General features: G+C 41.8%; 1 long non-coding RNA gene across 1 annotated transcript in view; it reads left to right on the top strand.

The window, feature by feature from the left end:
- The window catches only part of LOC130707110 (uncharacterized), a 37,529-nt gene that overhangs the window by 10,116 nt on the left and 12,882 nt on the right, over nucleotides 1-14,531 (top strand). Inside the window, exons 2-3 of the long non-coding RNA XR_009007116.1 lie at nucleotides 1,845-2,017; nucleotides 12,543-13,181. This is a non-coding gene — a long non-coding RNA (uncharacterized LOC130707110). The remainder of the gene's footprint in view (nucleotides 1-1,844; nucleotides 2,018-12,542; nucleotides 13,182-14,531) is intronic.

Genomic DNA, 14,531 nt, shown 5'->3' with positions numbered 1-14,531 from the left:
CTGGGGCCAAACAGAAAAGGGCCTTCTTTGTCCTGTCAGAAGTTTGGATGTTTATCCTGAAGGCTGTGGGAAACGCTAAACAACAGTGAGATGGACTTCTGGTTTAGAGACTCACTCGGACCTCCATGTGGAAAGCACTTGATTGGGTGCAGGGTGAATTGTAATCTATGTGTCCCACTTAAGTTGTAAAAGGTTGGACTGGATTTCGGAGATCCGAGAGGGAATGGGTGGGGCCTGGTGACCAGTTAGAAAAGGGAGGGCAGCAAGCGTGGGTGACAGTTTACAGCTGCATCTTTTTGTGAGATACAGAGCACAGTAGGAAGGGATTGGGGCTGGGGAGAGGATCTTACTTCATCTTCAGTGCTTTCGAGGGGCCTGGTAGACAGGTCTGGGCCCAAGGTACAGATCTGGGCTTTTTGGGAGGACAGGTGTTTGAAGGCATGGGAGAGACTTAGGTTATCCACAAGAAGATCCAAAGAGTCATAGGTCTGAGAGCTTTTTCAGTGGGTATATTGGGGATGCTTATAAGCTGAAAGAAAGTAGCCAGCAGAGGAAGGGTGTGAAGATCTAGGAGAGGAAATGATTGTTCATTTGTTTTCAAAAAGCTGAATACTTATTGTGTGCCTGGCCCTTTTCTAGGATCTGGGGTTCACACCGTGTGTTATCTCTTCTGCAAGGACAGTTCAACTCATCCCCTGGTGAAGAGAAGTCAGATTATTCTTTGCATCCTATTCAGGTGTACGAACTGTTCTGTAGCTCTGAAGGGACTTTACTTAACCAGAGTAATAAGTTAGAAATCAAAAGAAATTAGAGCTGGAAGGGACCTTAAAGGCCACTGTACTTAATGTTGCCTAATATTTTACCTTGATTGTAAGAAAAATTTATTGCAGAGCCCATTCTCTGCAGAGTTCCTTCACTGAACTTTCTTTGTGTTTTTCATCCAGTGGGTCTAGCTTGTAGATTTTGGCCTCCTCGTAAATTTGCTTCTTCATCCACATTACATTTTGCCCGGACTATGGCAGAAGCTCCTGGGTGGTTTCGCGGCCCCTGGACTCAGTTCCTCTAAGTTCATCTGCCTACTCGGGTTGAGTGATCTTCTAACATGAAAAGATACGCCTAAAATAATGCTGCTAATGACTTGCCCACACAGAGTTAGTGCGTACTAGCCGCCCAGCGTGTGCTCTGCCCAGAGGCGTATAGTCTGAACTGTGTTCGGCCAAGCCTCCTGGGGCTCTTTGGCCGTGAGGAAGGGGAGCTTTTTGGGATCACTCCCTTTATCTAATCGGTCCTTCAGCAGCGGGGCGCCTTTTTTCTAATCAGCGGAGGCACCCTTACTCAGCCAGTGGTAGCCCCAGGGCTCATCACCTGTGGGATACAAGCCATGCTCTCTCCCAGGCTTGCTTCGACCAACATCTCTATTTTCTGTCCCTTCTCACACTTGGACCCCTGGCCTTAAGTCATCCCCACCTGCAGTGTTTACAGTGCCCAGCAGGTGTCAGACTTGAGTGTCTTTGCGCAGATGCTCCCTCTGCAGTTACTGCACCTCCTCCTCCAACCCTGCAGACCCTCAGCTTTCTCGATTGTACTTCAGGGTTATCATGAAGCGGTCACTTAGATATAAGTTTTTGCCTCCATAGGAACCTCTGTGCATAAAGGTTATGGTTCTTTATCTCATGTGATTGAAATTTTGAGTTTATACATGTCCCTCCTTAATGAGGCTTTAAGGGCAGGAGTCGTTTCTAATCCTTAGCACAGAGCAGATGCTTTTTTTTCTTTTTAGATGCTTTTTAATGATGATAAAATGTACGGTTTAAATCACTCATTTTACAATAATTTTGCTTTAGGTTGTGACAGAAATAAAGTTTCCAGAAGTTGTGTTCCTGCAATAAGAAATAAAGATGTGACCTTCCAGTTGTGTAAAGCTCATGAATGCTGTGTAAGTGCGTCGGGTGCAATAAGGAACCTGGAGCTAAATGGGCTAGTTCTGAGAGAGGGAGACCTAACTACGTTAACAAAGGTAAGCTTTCATTGTGTGCTGCTAACATTTGATAGTTGCTTTTGGGGCAAACTAAACGGGTAAAATTTTAAACTGTTCCTCCCCATTAAAGGGATTGCATAAATAGGCCACTTTGGTGCACCTGTGTCTTGCGAATTGTCCAATTGGAGATGGAGGTTTAGAAAGTGAGTTTCAGTCTTGTTTAAGTCTCTTCCCATCAGACTGGTCTCGTGATTTCCTACACACCATGTTACTTCCTGTCTACCTTTTCTTGGTGTTGTTCATGCCTGGATTGTCTCCTGTACCTGCTCAAACCTTGGTCCATTCTCATTTGTACCATGGAAGTTTGTCATGCTGGATGCTGTCAGAACTAATTTTACTTAAGTTTGTGTTAAGCCGCAAAGCACACATTTTGTATATTTTCTGTTTTTTGCGTTTGTTTATATTTTTATGGTTTCTCTTCAAGAAATATTATGAGAAGGGAAATAGCAAGATGTAAAGAGCAAAAAAGTCATCATTCTCTTTAAATTGTTAGAACACCTATCTGCAATCACAATTATAATGCACTGTGGTATGTGTTAAAATAGGAAATGTATGTAATGTCCCGTAGGAGCAGCAAAGTCAGTGGTGTTAGTGGGGATGTGTCAGGGAAGTAATCACAAAGCAGGTGACTGTTGGTTGGGGTCCTGAAACATTAGTGTGTGTTCCCTGTGTCCAGTAGTGGTCTGGAGGGGTCAGGAAGCCTGCCTTTCAATTTGAGGGAACAGAGGGTTTGAGGTCCTCTCTCTTCTATTGCTCCAGTATACTGCATAGCACCTCATAACATACTGGGTTTATAGTTGACATTTAAATCACTGATTGATCATCAAGATTGGGATGTATCATTGGAAATGAAAATAGGAAGAGTCTTATGCTTTTTAGGTTTTTCTTTTTTTTCCTATGTCTCAGAAGGCTCTTTGACGGGAGACTTTTTATTCTCCCATACAATTCCATGAATACTTTTACCCTGGCACTTATTTTAATGGCATTTTCAATTTATAAATGTCTTTGAAACACATATTGTAAACTATTTGAGGGTAATGACCATGGCCATTGGTGGCTCATGTTAAATGTGCATCGTGTTAAGTTTTTTTTTTTTTAATTTTATTTATTTATTTATTTATTTATGGCTGTGTTGGATCTTCCTTTCTCTGCGAGGGCTTTCTCTAGTTGTGGCAAGCGGGGGCCACTGTTCATCGCGGTGCGCGCGCCTCTCACTATCGCGGCCTCTCTTGTTGCGGAGCACAGGCTCCAGACGCGCAGGCTCAGTAATTGTGGCTCACGGGCCCATTTGCTCCGCGGCATGTGGGATCTTCCCGGACCAGGGCTTGAACCCGTGTCCCCTGCATTGGCAGGGAGATTCTCAACCACTGCGCCACCAGGGAAGCTCCATCGTGTTAAGTTTTGAGTGTCATGTGGTCTACCATCAGTGCTTCCCTCTTTCACCCAGTTTTCTTCCTCATTTCCTTCTCCAAATTTGTCTCATTTTTCTACTTTCCCTTTTGCTTCTCTATTCTTGCTTTCTCTTTCCCATTGCATCTGTCATTCTTCTTCTCCTTCTGACTTCATTATGGCCAACCGAAGCCTTTTCTAGTTTGTTCTCTATCTTCCTTGCCTCTTTATTGCCATCCACAAACTCTTACAGAATATTCTTGGTTGACTCCTTTACTTCCTAGCATACCCATGTACTTCATGATCACTTTAGAACGTTGGAAAGGGTTGGAATTTTTAAAAATAGGTAATTCTAATCAGTCTTCTTTCACCTCTGGTATAAGACTCTTCTTCCTCAATCTGACCATTCTCAAATCTAGAAGTACTCCAGCTCATTGGTCCTCCTTACCCCCATGTTTAGGCCAAAGAACTTGTGAAACCTTAGCCCTGTTTAATACTTGAATTTATCAAAACATAAGAGAGCTACTTCTGTCTAAGGGCACCAAAGAAGAATAAAGATGCCACAGATAAACGTTTAGTCCAGATTTATAATGGACTCTAAGTGCCTAGTTGAGTGCTGACCATTAACTCACTTGAACAACAGGGAGCTCATGACAGAAACGAACATGTTAATTGTATAGACACTTCACCATTCCTCAATGTAGCTGATAAACTGCATCCAGTTAGCTTAAATAACATGAATGATGAATTTCCCTGTGTATATAAATTGGGAGTTTGTAAAGTTATCTTTTTCCCTTTGTACAACTACTGACTACCACCTCGCTTCATCACGGCAATAGAAAATGATGACTAAGAAACACATTGTCTCTGGGCTTCCCTGCTGGCGCAGTGGTTGAGAATCTGCCTGCTAATGCAGGGGACAAGGGTTCAAGCCCTGGTGTGGGAAGATCCCACATGCCGCGGAGCAACTGGGCCTGTGAGCCACAACTGCTGAGCCTGCGCGTCTGGAGCCTGTGCTCCGCAGCGAGAGAGGCCGCGATAGTGAGAGGCCCGCGCACCGCGATGAAGAGTGGTCCCCGCGTGCCACACTAAAGAAAGCCCTCGCACAGAAACGAAGACCCTACGCAGCCAAAAATAAATAAATTAATTAATAAAACAAACAAACAAAAAAACACATTGTCTCAGTATCAGTGGACATAGTGTCTTAGTATTCTACAAAAATCTCTAAATTCTTACTCTAAAAGATATATCTGCCAATATCTTCTATCCTTATCCTTTGTTAATATAAACATCCAATCTATGAACGTCTCAGTTTCCTTACTTAGAATATGAGGTGGATAGATTTGCTAATATCTAGGGACCTTTCCAATTTTAACATTCCCTGGTTATAAGGGTTGAGCCAAATAGCGTGGCTCCTGAATCATTAACCTCGCTCATGATGAAAGTCATCAGCAAGATTTACATGTAAGAGATCAAATATTCATATCCATATATATTGTAGCACATTGACTTTTATAGAACTCAAAGTAACACAACATAGTTACATTCATAGACTTAAGGTCACTGTGGTATACTTTACAATTTTTCTTTTCCCTAGGAAGGAAATGTAGATCCCTGGGAAGGGATTTCTTTCTCTGCTTTTTAGTAATGTAAGCCTTTATTATCTCTTGGATCCTAAAAATGGGTAGGGTTTTGGCAGGTGGAGCTTAGGAGAGACCCATCAGGTGGCAGGGACAACATGAGAAAGGGCAGAAGGAAGAATGAATTTTGAGAAGGACCTGATATCTTACATGATGAGAGCAGCGTTTCACAATGTCTGTCCTGCAGAACACTGGTTTTAGATGATGTTGATGTAGTTACAAGACAGAAGCATTTGGGAAGAGCCGTACTCTACATCCCGACATGAAATTCAAGTTTCACTTTGTTACATTACATACTCTGAAAAGTTTTGGAGGAAGGAATTGATTTCATTTTTTAAATTCAGTCTTACAGTTACTTGAGAAACCTATATTCAGCTGATGGGACTGTATTTTGTGAAATGCCAATCGGAGAAATGCTGAGATGGAGCTTAAGATATTTCTGTGTGGGGACAGGCATGTGATTATTTTTCTTATAATTCTTTACTGTTTGTCCTAACAATTGTTACTTTGCAGGATTTTTTTTTTTTTTTACATCTTTATTGGAGTATAATTGCTTTACAGTGTTGTGTTAGTTTCTGCTGTATAACAAAGTGTATCAGCTGTATGTATACATATATCCCCAGGTTTCAGTTTTAAGCCTTCTGTTTTTACCTGAGTCATTGGGCCTCTTAGAAAGCTCAACAATTCTGCGGTCTTCATCTCTTATGTAGTTTCCAGAAGCTCCTGGCACTTACCAGTATTTCCTCTTGATTGTTTTCCTCCGACTTCAACCTTCTTACGATTATGAGCTGATTGTTTTCTCAGCCTCTAGTGTCAAAACCAGCCACCTCGCTCATCTTCATTGTCTCAGTTACAAGGTGCAATATTTCCCACGTTTATGTGTGTCAAAATATAAGTCAGGGATTGATACATAGCATATGCTCAATAACAATTGTATTTCCTTTTTTTCTTTGTTCAAAAGTATCCAAACACTGGCCAAGTTCTTAAATTGAAAGTAGAGTGATCTAATTTATTCAGCTCATCCAACCATCAATATTGAACATTTGTCTTTTTTCTTACACATATTTCTTGTATTCCAGTCGTGACGTTCTAGAGCACAGTGAGCACATGTATAACTTATTACTGCATTACTACCTTGGCTATTCCTTGACCAAAATTTACTTCATACAACTGACAGCCTAATTAACCTACTAGAGTTTTTTTTTAATGTATTGCATACAAACCATAAACACCAGTTGCATTGCTAATAACTGAATTTTTACATCTCTATGCACCCATGTATCCAACACCAGGTCAAGGTATTATAAAATATTTGTAACACCCTACAAGGTTCTCTGTTACTTCTTTCTGTTCCATACTCCCCCAGGGCAACACCCAAGCTGACCTCTTTCACCATATATGACATACAGGGAATCACACAGTGTGTATTCTTTGGTATCTGGCCTTTGGTTACATATCATTATATCAGTAGTTTATTCTTTTATTGTGTTTTCTTGATTTTTTAAACCTAGACATTCATACAGTGTCAAAGTACCACTGATTTCTTAATATTATTATGCTGACCTCCATCTTCAGAGGCTTTCCACAGTCTTCCGTCTGTCTTTCCACCTACTTTCTCTTCCGTCTAATGATGTTTCATTTAACCAACCTCAGTCAGCCTTTCCCCCATATTCCCCAACACGTAGCACTCCTGTGTTCAGCCAGTTTTGCTCCCTATTCCATAAGCCCTTTGCGCCATTGCTGACACTGTGCCTGTGCCCTGCCCGGAAGGCCTGTTCCCCACCCTCTATATACTTGCTCAAGACTCAGTTTAAATGCTGCCTGTTCTAAGAAGTCTTCTCAGAAGAAGCCAGTGCTTTTTGGAATCCTTCTTTAATGAAATCCCATAGCAAGTGTCATCTGTCCTCCCTGATCTGGTAATTAATTATCCATTGTTCCTATCATATAGTGTTTGTTTTTCTTATGTGCTGTTATTATTTATTGAAGCAGATTATAGTGACTTGAACCAGGAACTGGGTCATTTTCCTCTTCATTTTAGTGCAAGTTTCTGTGATATGAAGTTAAACTCCTTTTCCCTCACTTCCCATTCACCCTCAGCACTTGTTAAACACGAAGTACAAGTGAAACTTATCGGTTTTTGTGGTCCTTGGTTCTGGTCCCTAGGTCTAAGCTGCACTTCTGTAGTGCTAATTTGACTGATTTCTTATTGTCACATAACTCAGGAATTAACTAAATCATTACGAATTGAGATACATATAAGATATTATAAGAAAACCAGTGGATGTCACAAGTTTAGGCCTGGGGGAGAGTGTTGTATGAGTCCTAGTTTGGTGGGGCTCACACTGCATGATCGCGCCTTCCAGTATTCCATTGTAAGTAAGAAAGAGGTATGCAAATATATGCTTAACATTTCACAGTGTTGATAAAAAAGAGAGGAGAGAAAGGGATGACAGGTACTTTGAAGGCTTTTTGGAATTCATGAACAATTATGATTGGATGGGGAAAAAGAAAAACCAAGGGCTAACCTCCCGCAAGTGAGCTCAGGAAAGAGAGAAGGGCTCATCTGGTATGCAGGTAGAGAGGTTTGATCTACAGAATCTTAGAAAACCTCCACAATCTGAGCAGTGATGGCAAGAGGCAAACTAAAGGGATAACAAAAGTCTGCAAAAGTCTCGCACCAAGAGCTTTGGAATGGTGTTCATCATCTAGCTAATCCTAACATGCAGACATTTATGAGAGTAAAGTCAGGTCTTTGCCAGAGTGGGTTCCTTATTTGGGCAACTGGGTCAAATGAGGAAAGGCAAATGTAGGCTGCCGGAGTAAATAAGGAGAGGAAAAACAAAACGAACGAGACCTATCATTCATCAGTGGTTTCCCCCCAATATTCTTAGCCTCCACTTTATCTGGTAACACAGGAACTAGACTGAACAGTCAGGTAAAAGGTCTCTACAGAAACTGAGGTAATATAGAAAATAAGAAAATTAAACATGAAATTGTAGATTTTCTTCTTGGGGTAATTGAGATGATAGTTGAATAATAACATAAGATCAGGTGAAGTCTAAAGACATTTTAGAAAAGCTGGATAAAGTAAGAAAACATCTGTTTGCTGGCATCTGAATGTTAGAGAGACACCAAGACATGTGGGCCAAGTTCTGGAGAGAAGGGAAACACAGACGCAAGCTTGACATTTGGTGCAGCTTTTCTCCTTGGGGCATTTGCTGATTCAAATCTTACAGCCTAGGAGCTGAAAAGCCAAGGAGTTCAAAAGACTCTAACCACAGAAGCCAAACGGCAAAAGCTCAAGCTAAAGGCAACAACTAATGGAATGACAAGCTAAGTGTATCTTTAGTCTCACAGGGCTGCGGAAACCATTACATTTAAAGCCTAACAAATACATGGGTAGTTGGGAATAGGGAGAATCCAAACGCTTATATGGTAATCCCAAAGGGCAACACCCATAGAGGAAGGACAAGACAGAAAGAGAGCAACCTTCACACAGACTGAAAAACAGCTTTGAATGAGCTCAAACTGAGAATGGACTAAGGTTTCCAGTCCCTACAGTAACTGTCTGCCATGGGCAAAAGGAAATCTTTTCAAGAGAACGATAACAACATCCAGAATGTGGAGGTATCTTTATAGTTTCCTAAAATAAGTTAAGCCCAATTTTAATATAAAAAATAATTGGGGGGGGCTTCCCAGGTGGCACAGTGGTTGAGAATCTGCCTGCTAATGCAGGGGGCACGGGTTCGAGCCCTGGTCTGGGAAGATCCCACATGCCGCGGAGCAACTAGGCCCGTGAGCCACAACTACTGAGCCTGCGCGTCTGGAGCCTGTGCTCTGCAACAAGAAAGGCCACGATAGTGAGAGGCCCGCGCACCGCGATGAAGAGTGGCCCCCGCTTGCCGCAACTAGAGAAAGCCCTCACAGAAACGAAGACCCAACACAGCCAAAAATAAATAAATTAATTAATTAAATTAAAAAAAAAACAACTTAAAAAAAAAAAAGCACTAGGCTTCGACTTTAAAAAAAAAAAAAAAAAATTGGACATACCAGGAAAAAGACTAAATGATCAAAAGCTCAAAAAAAAAAAAAAAAAAAAAAAAGAACAAGAAAGAAAGAAAGAAGACAATATAAATAGACACAGGAGGACAAGAGTTACCAGGCGTTGGTTAAAAAATAACAAAACAACTATGATCAAACAAAGAAAATAGACACATGGCAAATAAGCGTATGAAAAGATGCTACACATTCCATGTCATCAGGGAATTTTAAATTAGAACAATAATGAGATACCACTACACACCTATTCAAATGGCTAAAATCCAAATACTGAAATACCAAAGTTGTTGGGGATGCAGAACAACTGGAATTCTCATTTGTTGCTAGCAGGATACTTGGCAGTTTCCTACAAAACTAAACATACTTTTACCATACAGTGATCTAGTAATCATGCTCTTTGGTATTTACCCATAGGAACAGAAAAGTTATGTCCACATGAAAACCTGCACATGGATGTTTATAACAGTTTCTTTCATAATTGCCAAAACTTGAAATCAACCAAGATGTTTTTCAATAGGTGAATGCATAAACAAACTATTGTATCTCTGTACAAAGGAATAGCATTCAGCAATAAAAAGAAAAGGCTCTGAAGCCATGGAAAGACATGGAAGAAGCTTAAATGCATATTGCTAAGTGAAAAAAAAGCCAATCTGCAAAGGCTACATGCATATTATATGATTGCAGCTATATGAAATTTAGGAAAAGGCAAAAGTGTGGAGACAATCAAAAGATCAGTGGCTGCCAGAGGTTGTGGGGAGGGAGAAAAGGATGGGTGAAGCCCGGAATTGTAAAGGCAGAGAAACTCCTGTGTATGGTTCTGTAATGGTGGATACAGGTTATTGCACATTTGTCAAAAATCATACAATGTACAAAACAAAGAGTGAAGTGTAAAGTAAAGCATGGACATTAGTTAGTAATAATGTATCAATATTGGTTCATTAACTATAACAAATATATTATGCTAATGTAAGATGTTAATAATAGGGGAAACTGGGTTGAGAGGTAAGGAAGTATGAGAACTCTGTCCTTTCTGCTTAATTTTTCTGTAAACCAGAAACAGCTCCAAAATAGTCTATTAATTTAAAAAACAAATGTAGACCTGCATACAAAACTTGCACGTAAATCCAGCCACAGCAGCATTATTCATAAGAGCCCCAAAGTGGAAATAACCCAAATGACCATTTACTGTGAATGATCAATGAAACACAGTAATATCCACACCATGGAATATTATTCAGCCATAAAAAGAAATCAAGTACTGATACATACTACAACATAGATGAACCTTGAAAACATGCTAAGTAATTGTATGATTCCACTTGTATGCAATGTCCAGACTAGGCAAATCTGTAGAGACAAAGTATATTAGTGGCTGCCTAGGGTTTGGAGAAGTGGGGGAGTGAGTGACTTATAGTAGATTATTTTGGGGGGGGTGGTGGATGAAAGTTTTACAGTTGATTGTGGTGGTAGATGCATAACACATTAAATTGTACACTTTAAATAATATGGAAGTAAATTATATCTCAATGAAACTATTATTTAAAATTATGATTTTACAGAAATTCAGTCCTTAACTCTATTATCTATCTATCGATCTGTCTGTCTGTCTGTCTATCTATCTATCTATGTATCTATCTCTATCTGTCTATCTATCCATCTGTCTATCTATCTATCCATCTATCTATCTGTTTATCTATCTCTCTGTCTATCTATCTACCTGTCTGTCTATCTCTATCTGTGTATCTGTCTCTCTATCTATCTATCTATCTCTCTATCTCTATCTATCTATCTATCTCTCTCTCTCTCTCTTCTCTATCTATCTCCCTATCTATCTCTCTCTCTCTCTGTCTCTCTATCTCCCTATCTGTCTATCTCTACCTATCTATCTCTCTGTTTATCTATCTCTATCTATGTATCTATCTGTCTGTCTGTCTATCTATCTCTATCACTCTATCTATCATCTATCTATCTATCATCTCTCCATCTATGTATCTATCTATCTATGTATCTATCTATATCTACCTGTCTACCCATCTATCCTTATGTATAGAACAGTAACAATGGCTTATAAGTCACTTCCCTACATTATTTTATCCTTCCAAAACTCTTGAGAGGTCAATAGGCCATAGGAAAAGCACTGAGTTCACTGAAACACTTGAAGGTTGAATTAACTGTTTGTGATCACTCAATCAGGAAATGGTGATGCAGGGAATTCCACACACATCTTCTCTGTCCTCCCTTCCTCCTTCCCTCCCTCCTACTTGCTGACTCTATTCCAGCCACATTATTTACTAATTCTTCCCTGAGGACACTGGCATCCTTCCTCTGGGCCTTGCAGAGGTTATTCCCATGATCTGGAATGCTTTTCCCTCAGACGTCTGACTCATCTGCCTCCCTCTAGACTGTTCAAATTCCACCTTCCCAGGAAGACTTATCCTGTTTACCGTTTAAGTTGAAAGCCTTGCTCCTCTCTGCCCACAATCTCACCTCACCATATACTGCTTAATCTCCATAACATTTATTCCTGGCGAACCTACCAGATAATGTACATGGGTTTCTGTTCTCCCCTCCAACTGGAAGATAGGCTGCACAGACTCAGGAATCTTGCCGTTATTAAACCTAGTGGAGGCCCAGCAGAGCTCTAGGGTCAGCCAGAACTGGGCACAATTAGAACTCTCGTGATTTGATATTTTAGTGGGTTAGCTCAGAGCCAAGCCAGTTATTAAAGAGGATCTTTTCTGCTATTTGAAGCAGCATGGTACGTTTGAGGTCAACTTAAATTTTCAATAATTGCAGAGCAGGTATGAACTCTTCCTTTGTTTCTCCAGACACATGAACCTGGATGCCAAATCCATCCTCTCTGGGTGTAGTGGGAATGTATGAAGATGACTGGCCTAAGTCTCAGTTGAATAAAAAGATGCCCCAAAAGACATTTCAACATTTTCGAAAAGTTCAATCATAAAGTGTGGTTCCTTATCACACATCAGGGATTATCTAGCCTCCAGTGTGGTTTTTGTTTTTTGCAGTAAAAATGTGTCATTTTATATTTTAAATTTGCATTATGAAAATAAGTCTGTACACGAAGTAATACATATTTAATGAATATGAATCATGTAAATTTGGTCATGGTATTTAAAGTTGGCTTTGGCTTTGAAGTATTTTTAAATTCATAGAAAATATTGAACTTCTAATAAAATAAATAAAACATTGTAATAATTGATATTAATAATCAACTTCAAAATTTCTTTGTCTGCATTTTCTGTTCAATTTTAAAAGAGAAGTCACTTTCAGTAGTGTTCCAAAGTGAGTGATTGCACCTTGTATGATGTGAAAAAAGATCCGATTGCCATTAGCTGTTCTTAAGTGCTGAACATAACTGAGAGAAATTGTAACAAGACACTCTCTGTCACTGGCAGGAAATCCATCTCCGTCCTTTGCGAGGGCAGTCCCGAGCTCATGTTTTAACGGACGTGAATGCAAAGCGTGGTTCTCACGTGACTTTCTGAAGAGCCCCCGCAGCAGGCCCAGGTACCTTGAGTGGACTAAGTCTCACTTTATGGCAGTGGCATCAGATGGTGGCTACAGAAGGTTGCCGACGTCCCTGTGTGCTCTGACAGGCTCTGCAGACCGGGGGACGAAAGGACCAAGGAACTCTGACCGCCCTCGGGAATCCCAAGTGACTGGAGGGACACCGCGTCAGGGCCCCAGGCAGTGTCGCCCACTGTTCCAGAGGCGGGCGGAGGCCCGCAGCCTCATTTCGTCCCGTCCCTTCCAGTATCTAAAATTGTTGTCAAGATGCTGGGTTAACTCAGGCAGGTCTACAAAGGCGTCCCAAGCAGCAAACATGTCTGTGATGAAATAGCCAATGAAAGAGATTTGGGATTTGGGGATGCTGCAGGTATTTCTGTCAAAAACTGCCATCACCACAGGCAAGTCCTGTCGCTTCTCTTCATCAGTCTGAGAAAAACATTCGTCTGAGATACGTGCGGCCCACTCAATGCACTGCTCCAGGGGTCGGCAGGGACTGGACACATCAGCACACTTAATCAGTCAGGGTGTCACCCCAACTCTCCCTCCTCTGGACCTTAGTTCCTCCTGATTGTCACTCGTTACACTGAAAACAGATTTCAGGAGTCAGCACATGCAGCCATAATGTGTGCCTAATTCCACATCCCAGTCACTGGGACACAAAATTTTGGTGTCTTAAGTCTGGCTCCCACATCACCACTCACATATGTCAGTTCTTCCTCTACAGCTGAGTCAGTGAGTAAAGACACATAAACAGAAGTAGATTAATACGAACAAGGTTTTATTGACATATATATATATATGTACATAAAGCTGGGAAAGAGAAAGGCCCATTGAGGCAAATGCATAGGGGGAGAGGAAGCATCTGAAAACAGCAGTGGGCATCCTGCCAGTTCCAAGTCTAGGGAAAACTTGGGTCCGCCAAGTTAACAGTCAAGCCAGGGATGGCACAGAGGATGATACAGGCAGCTGTCTTCCATTCTCCTAACTGGAGCTTCTCAAGTCTGGTGTAGTGCTGAAGTGGGCTCATATGCTCCTCACCCTCCAGCACACACACACACACACACACGCACGCACACACAAACACAGGCACACACACACTTGCACACCCCTGAGGTGTGGTCCTCCGGCTTGCTGTAGGAAGAGAGGAGGTGAAGTTTCACTTCAAGGGGCTGAGCCACTTTCCAGTGAGGCAAGGTCCATTCATGGTGACACACAGTTTGCAGAATAAGATCTGCTCTTCATTTGTTGAGTTTCTTCATAGAAGAAAGGAATTCGCTGGTGGCTCCTATGAAGCCCTGGGCAGGTTATGAGGCTGCCAGACTCCTATGAGCACAGGCACAGCTGCCCTGACCAGGGGCCTGCAAACACAATGCTGGCTCGTCTAAGTCAGAGGGGTGTCCTGATTCGGGGACCCCAGTGTTCTTACTGAGAGTGGAGCTTCCTCTCTAAGTATGGATGCTGCTATCCCCCATGGTACCACCTGGGTTTTGACCAGGGGGTGCCTCAGGTGCTTTGTATGAATGTGGCACCAGAAGTGTATCCAGTCACAGCAGGTGTGGTGCTGTCCCCCATGCCCCCCCCCCCGGTTCTCTGCACAGATGGGTTCCAAGTCTGATGGCAGTTATTGACATAGGGCCTCCCAGCACCGGTGAGATGTTGTGCCCTCCATCCGCACCACCTGTGTGTTGGCCAGGTGGGTCCCAGTTGTAAGCGGGAATAGCAGGTCCTCCAATCATGGGCATGATGTTGTTCCCTCCTAGACGACCACCACCTAGATTGTGGGCAGGTGGGCCCCTTGTGCTTGGAAATAAGGTAGAACTAGAAGTGTGTTGAAACCCACGGGTGATAACCACACTTGCAACTGCAACAGATGT

Source organism: Balaenoptera acutorostrata, chromosome 2 (assembly GCF_949987535.1).
Source record: "Balaenoptera acutorostrata chromosome 2, mBalAcu1.1, whole genome shotgun sequence".
Lineage (NCBI taxonomy): Eukaryota > Metazoa > Chordata > Mammalia > Artiodactyla > Balaenopteridae > Balaenoptera > Balaenoptera acutorostrata.
Note: the sequence above shows the minus strand (reverse complement) of the source record. Positions and strands in the feature narration are given on the sequence as shown.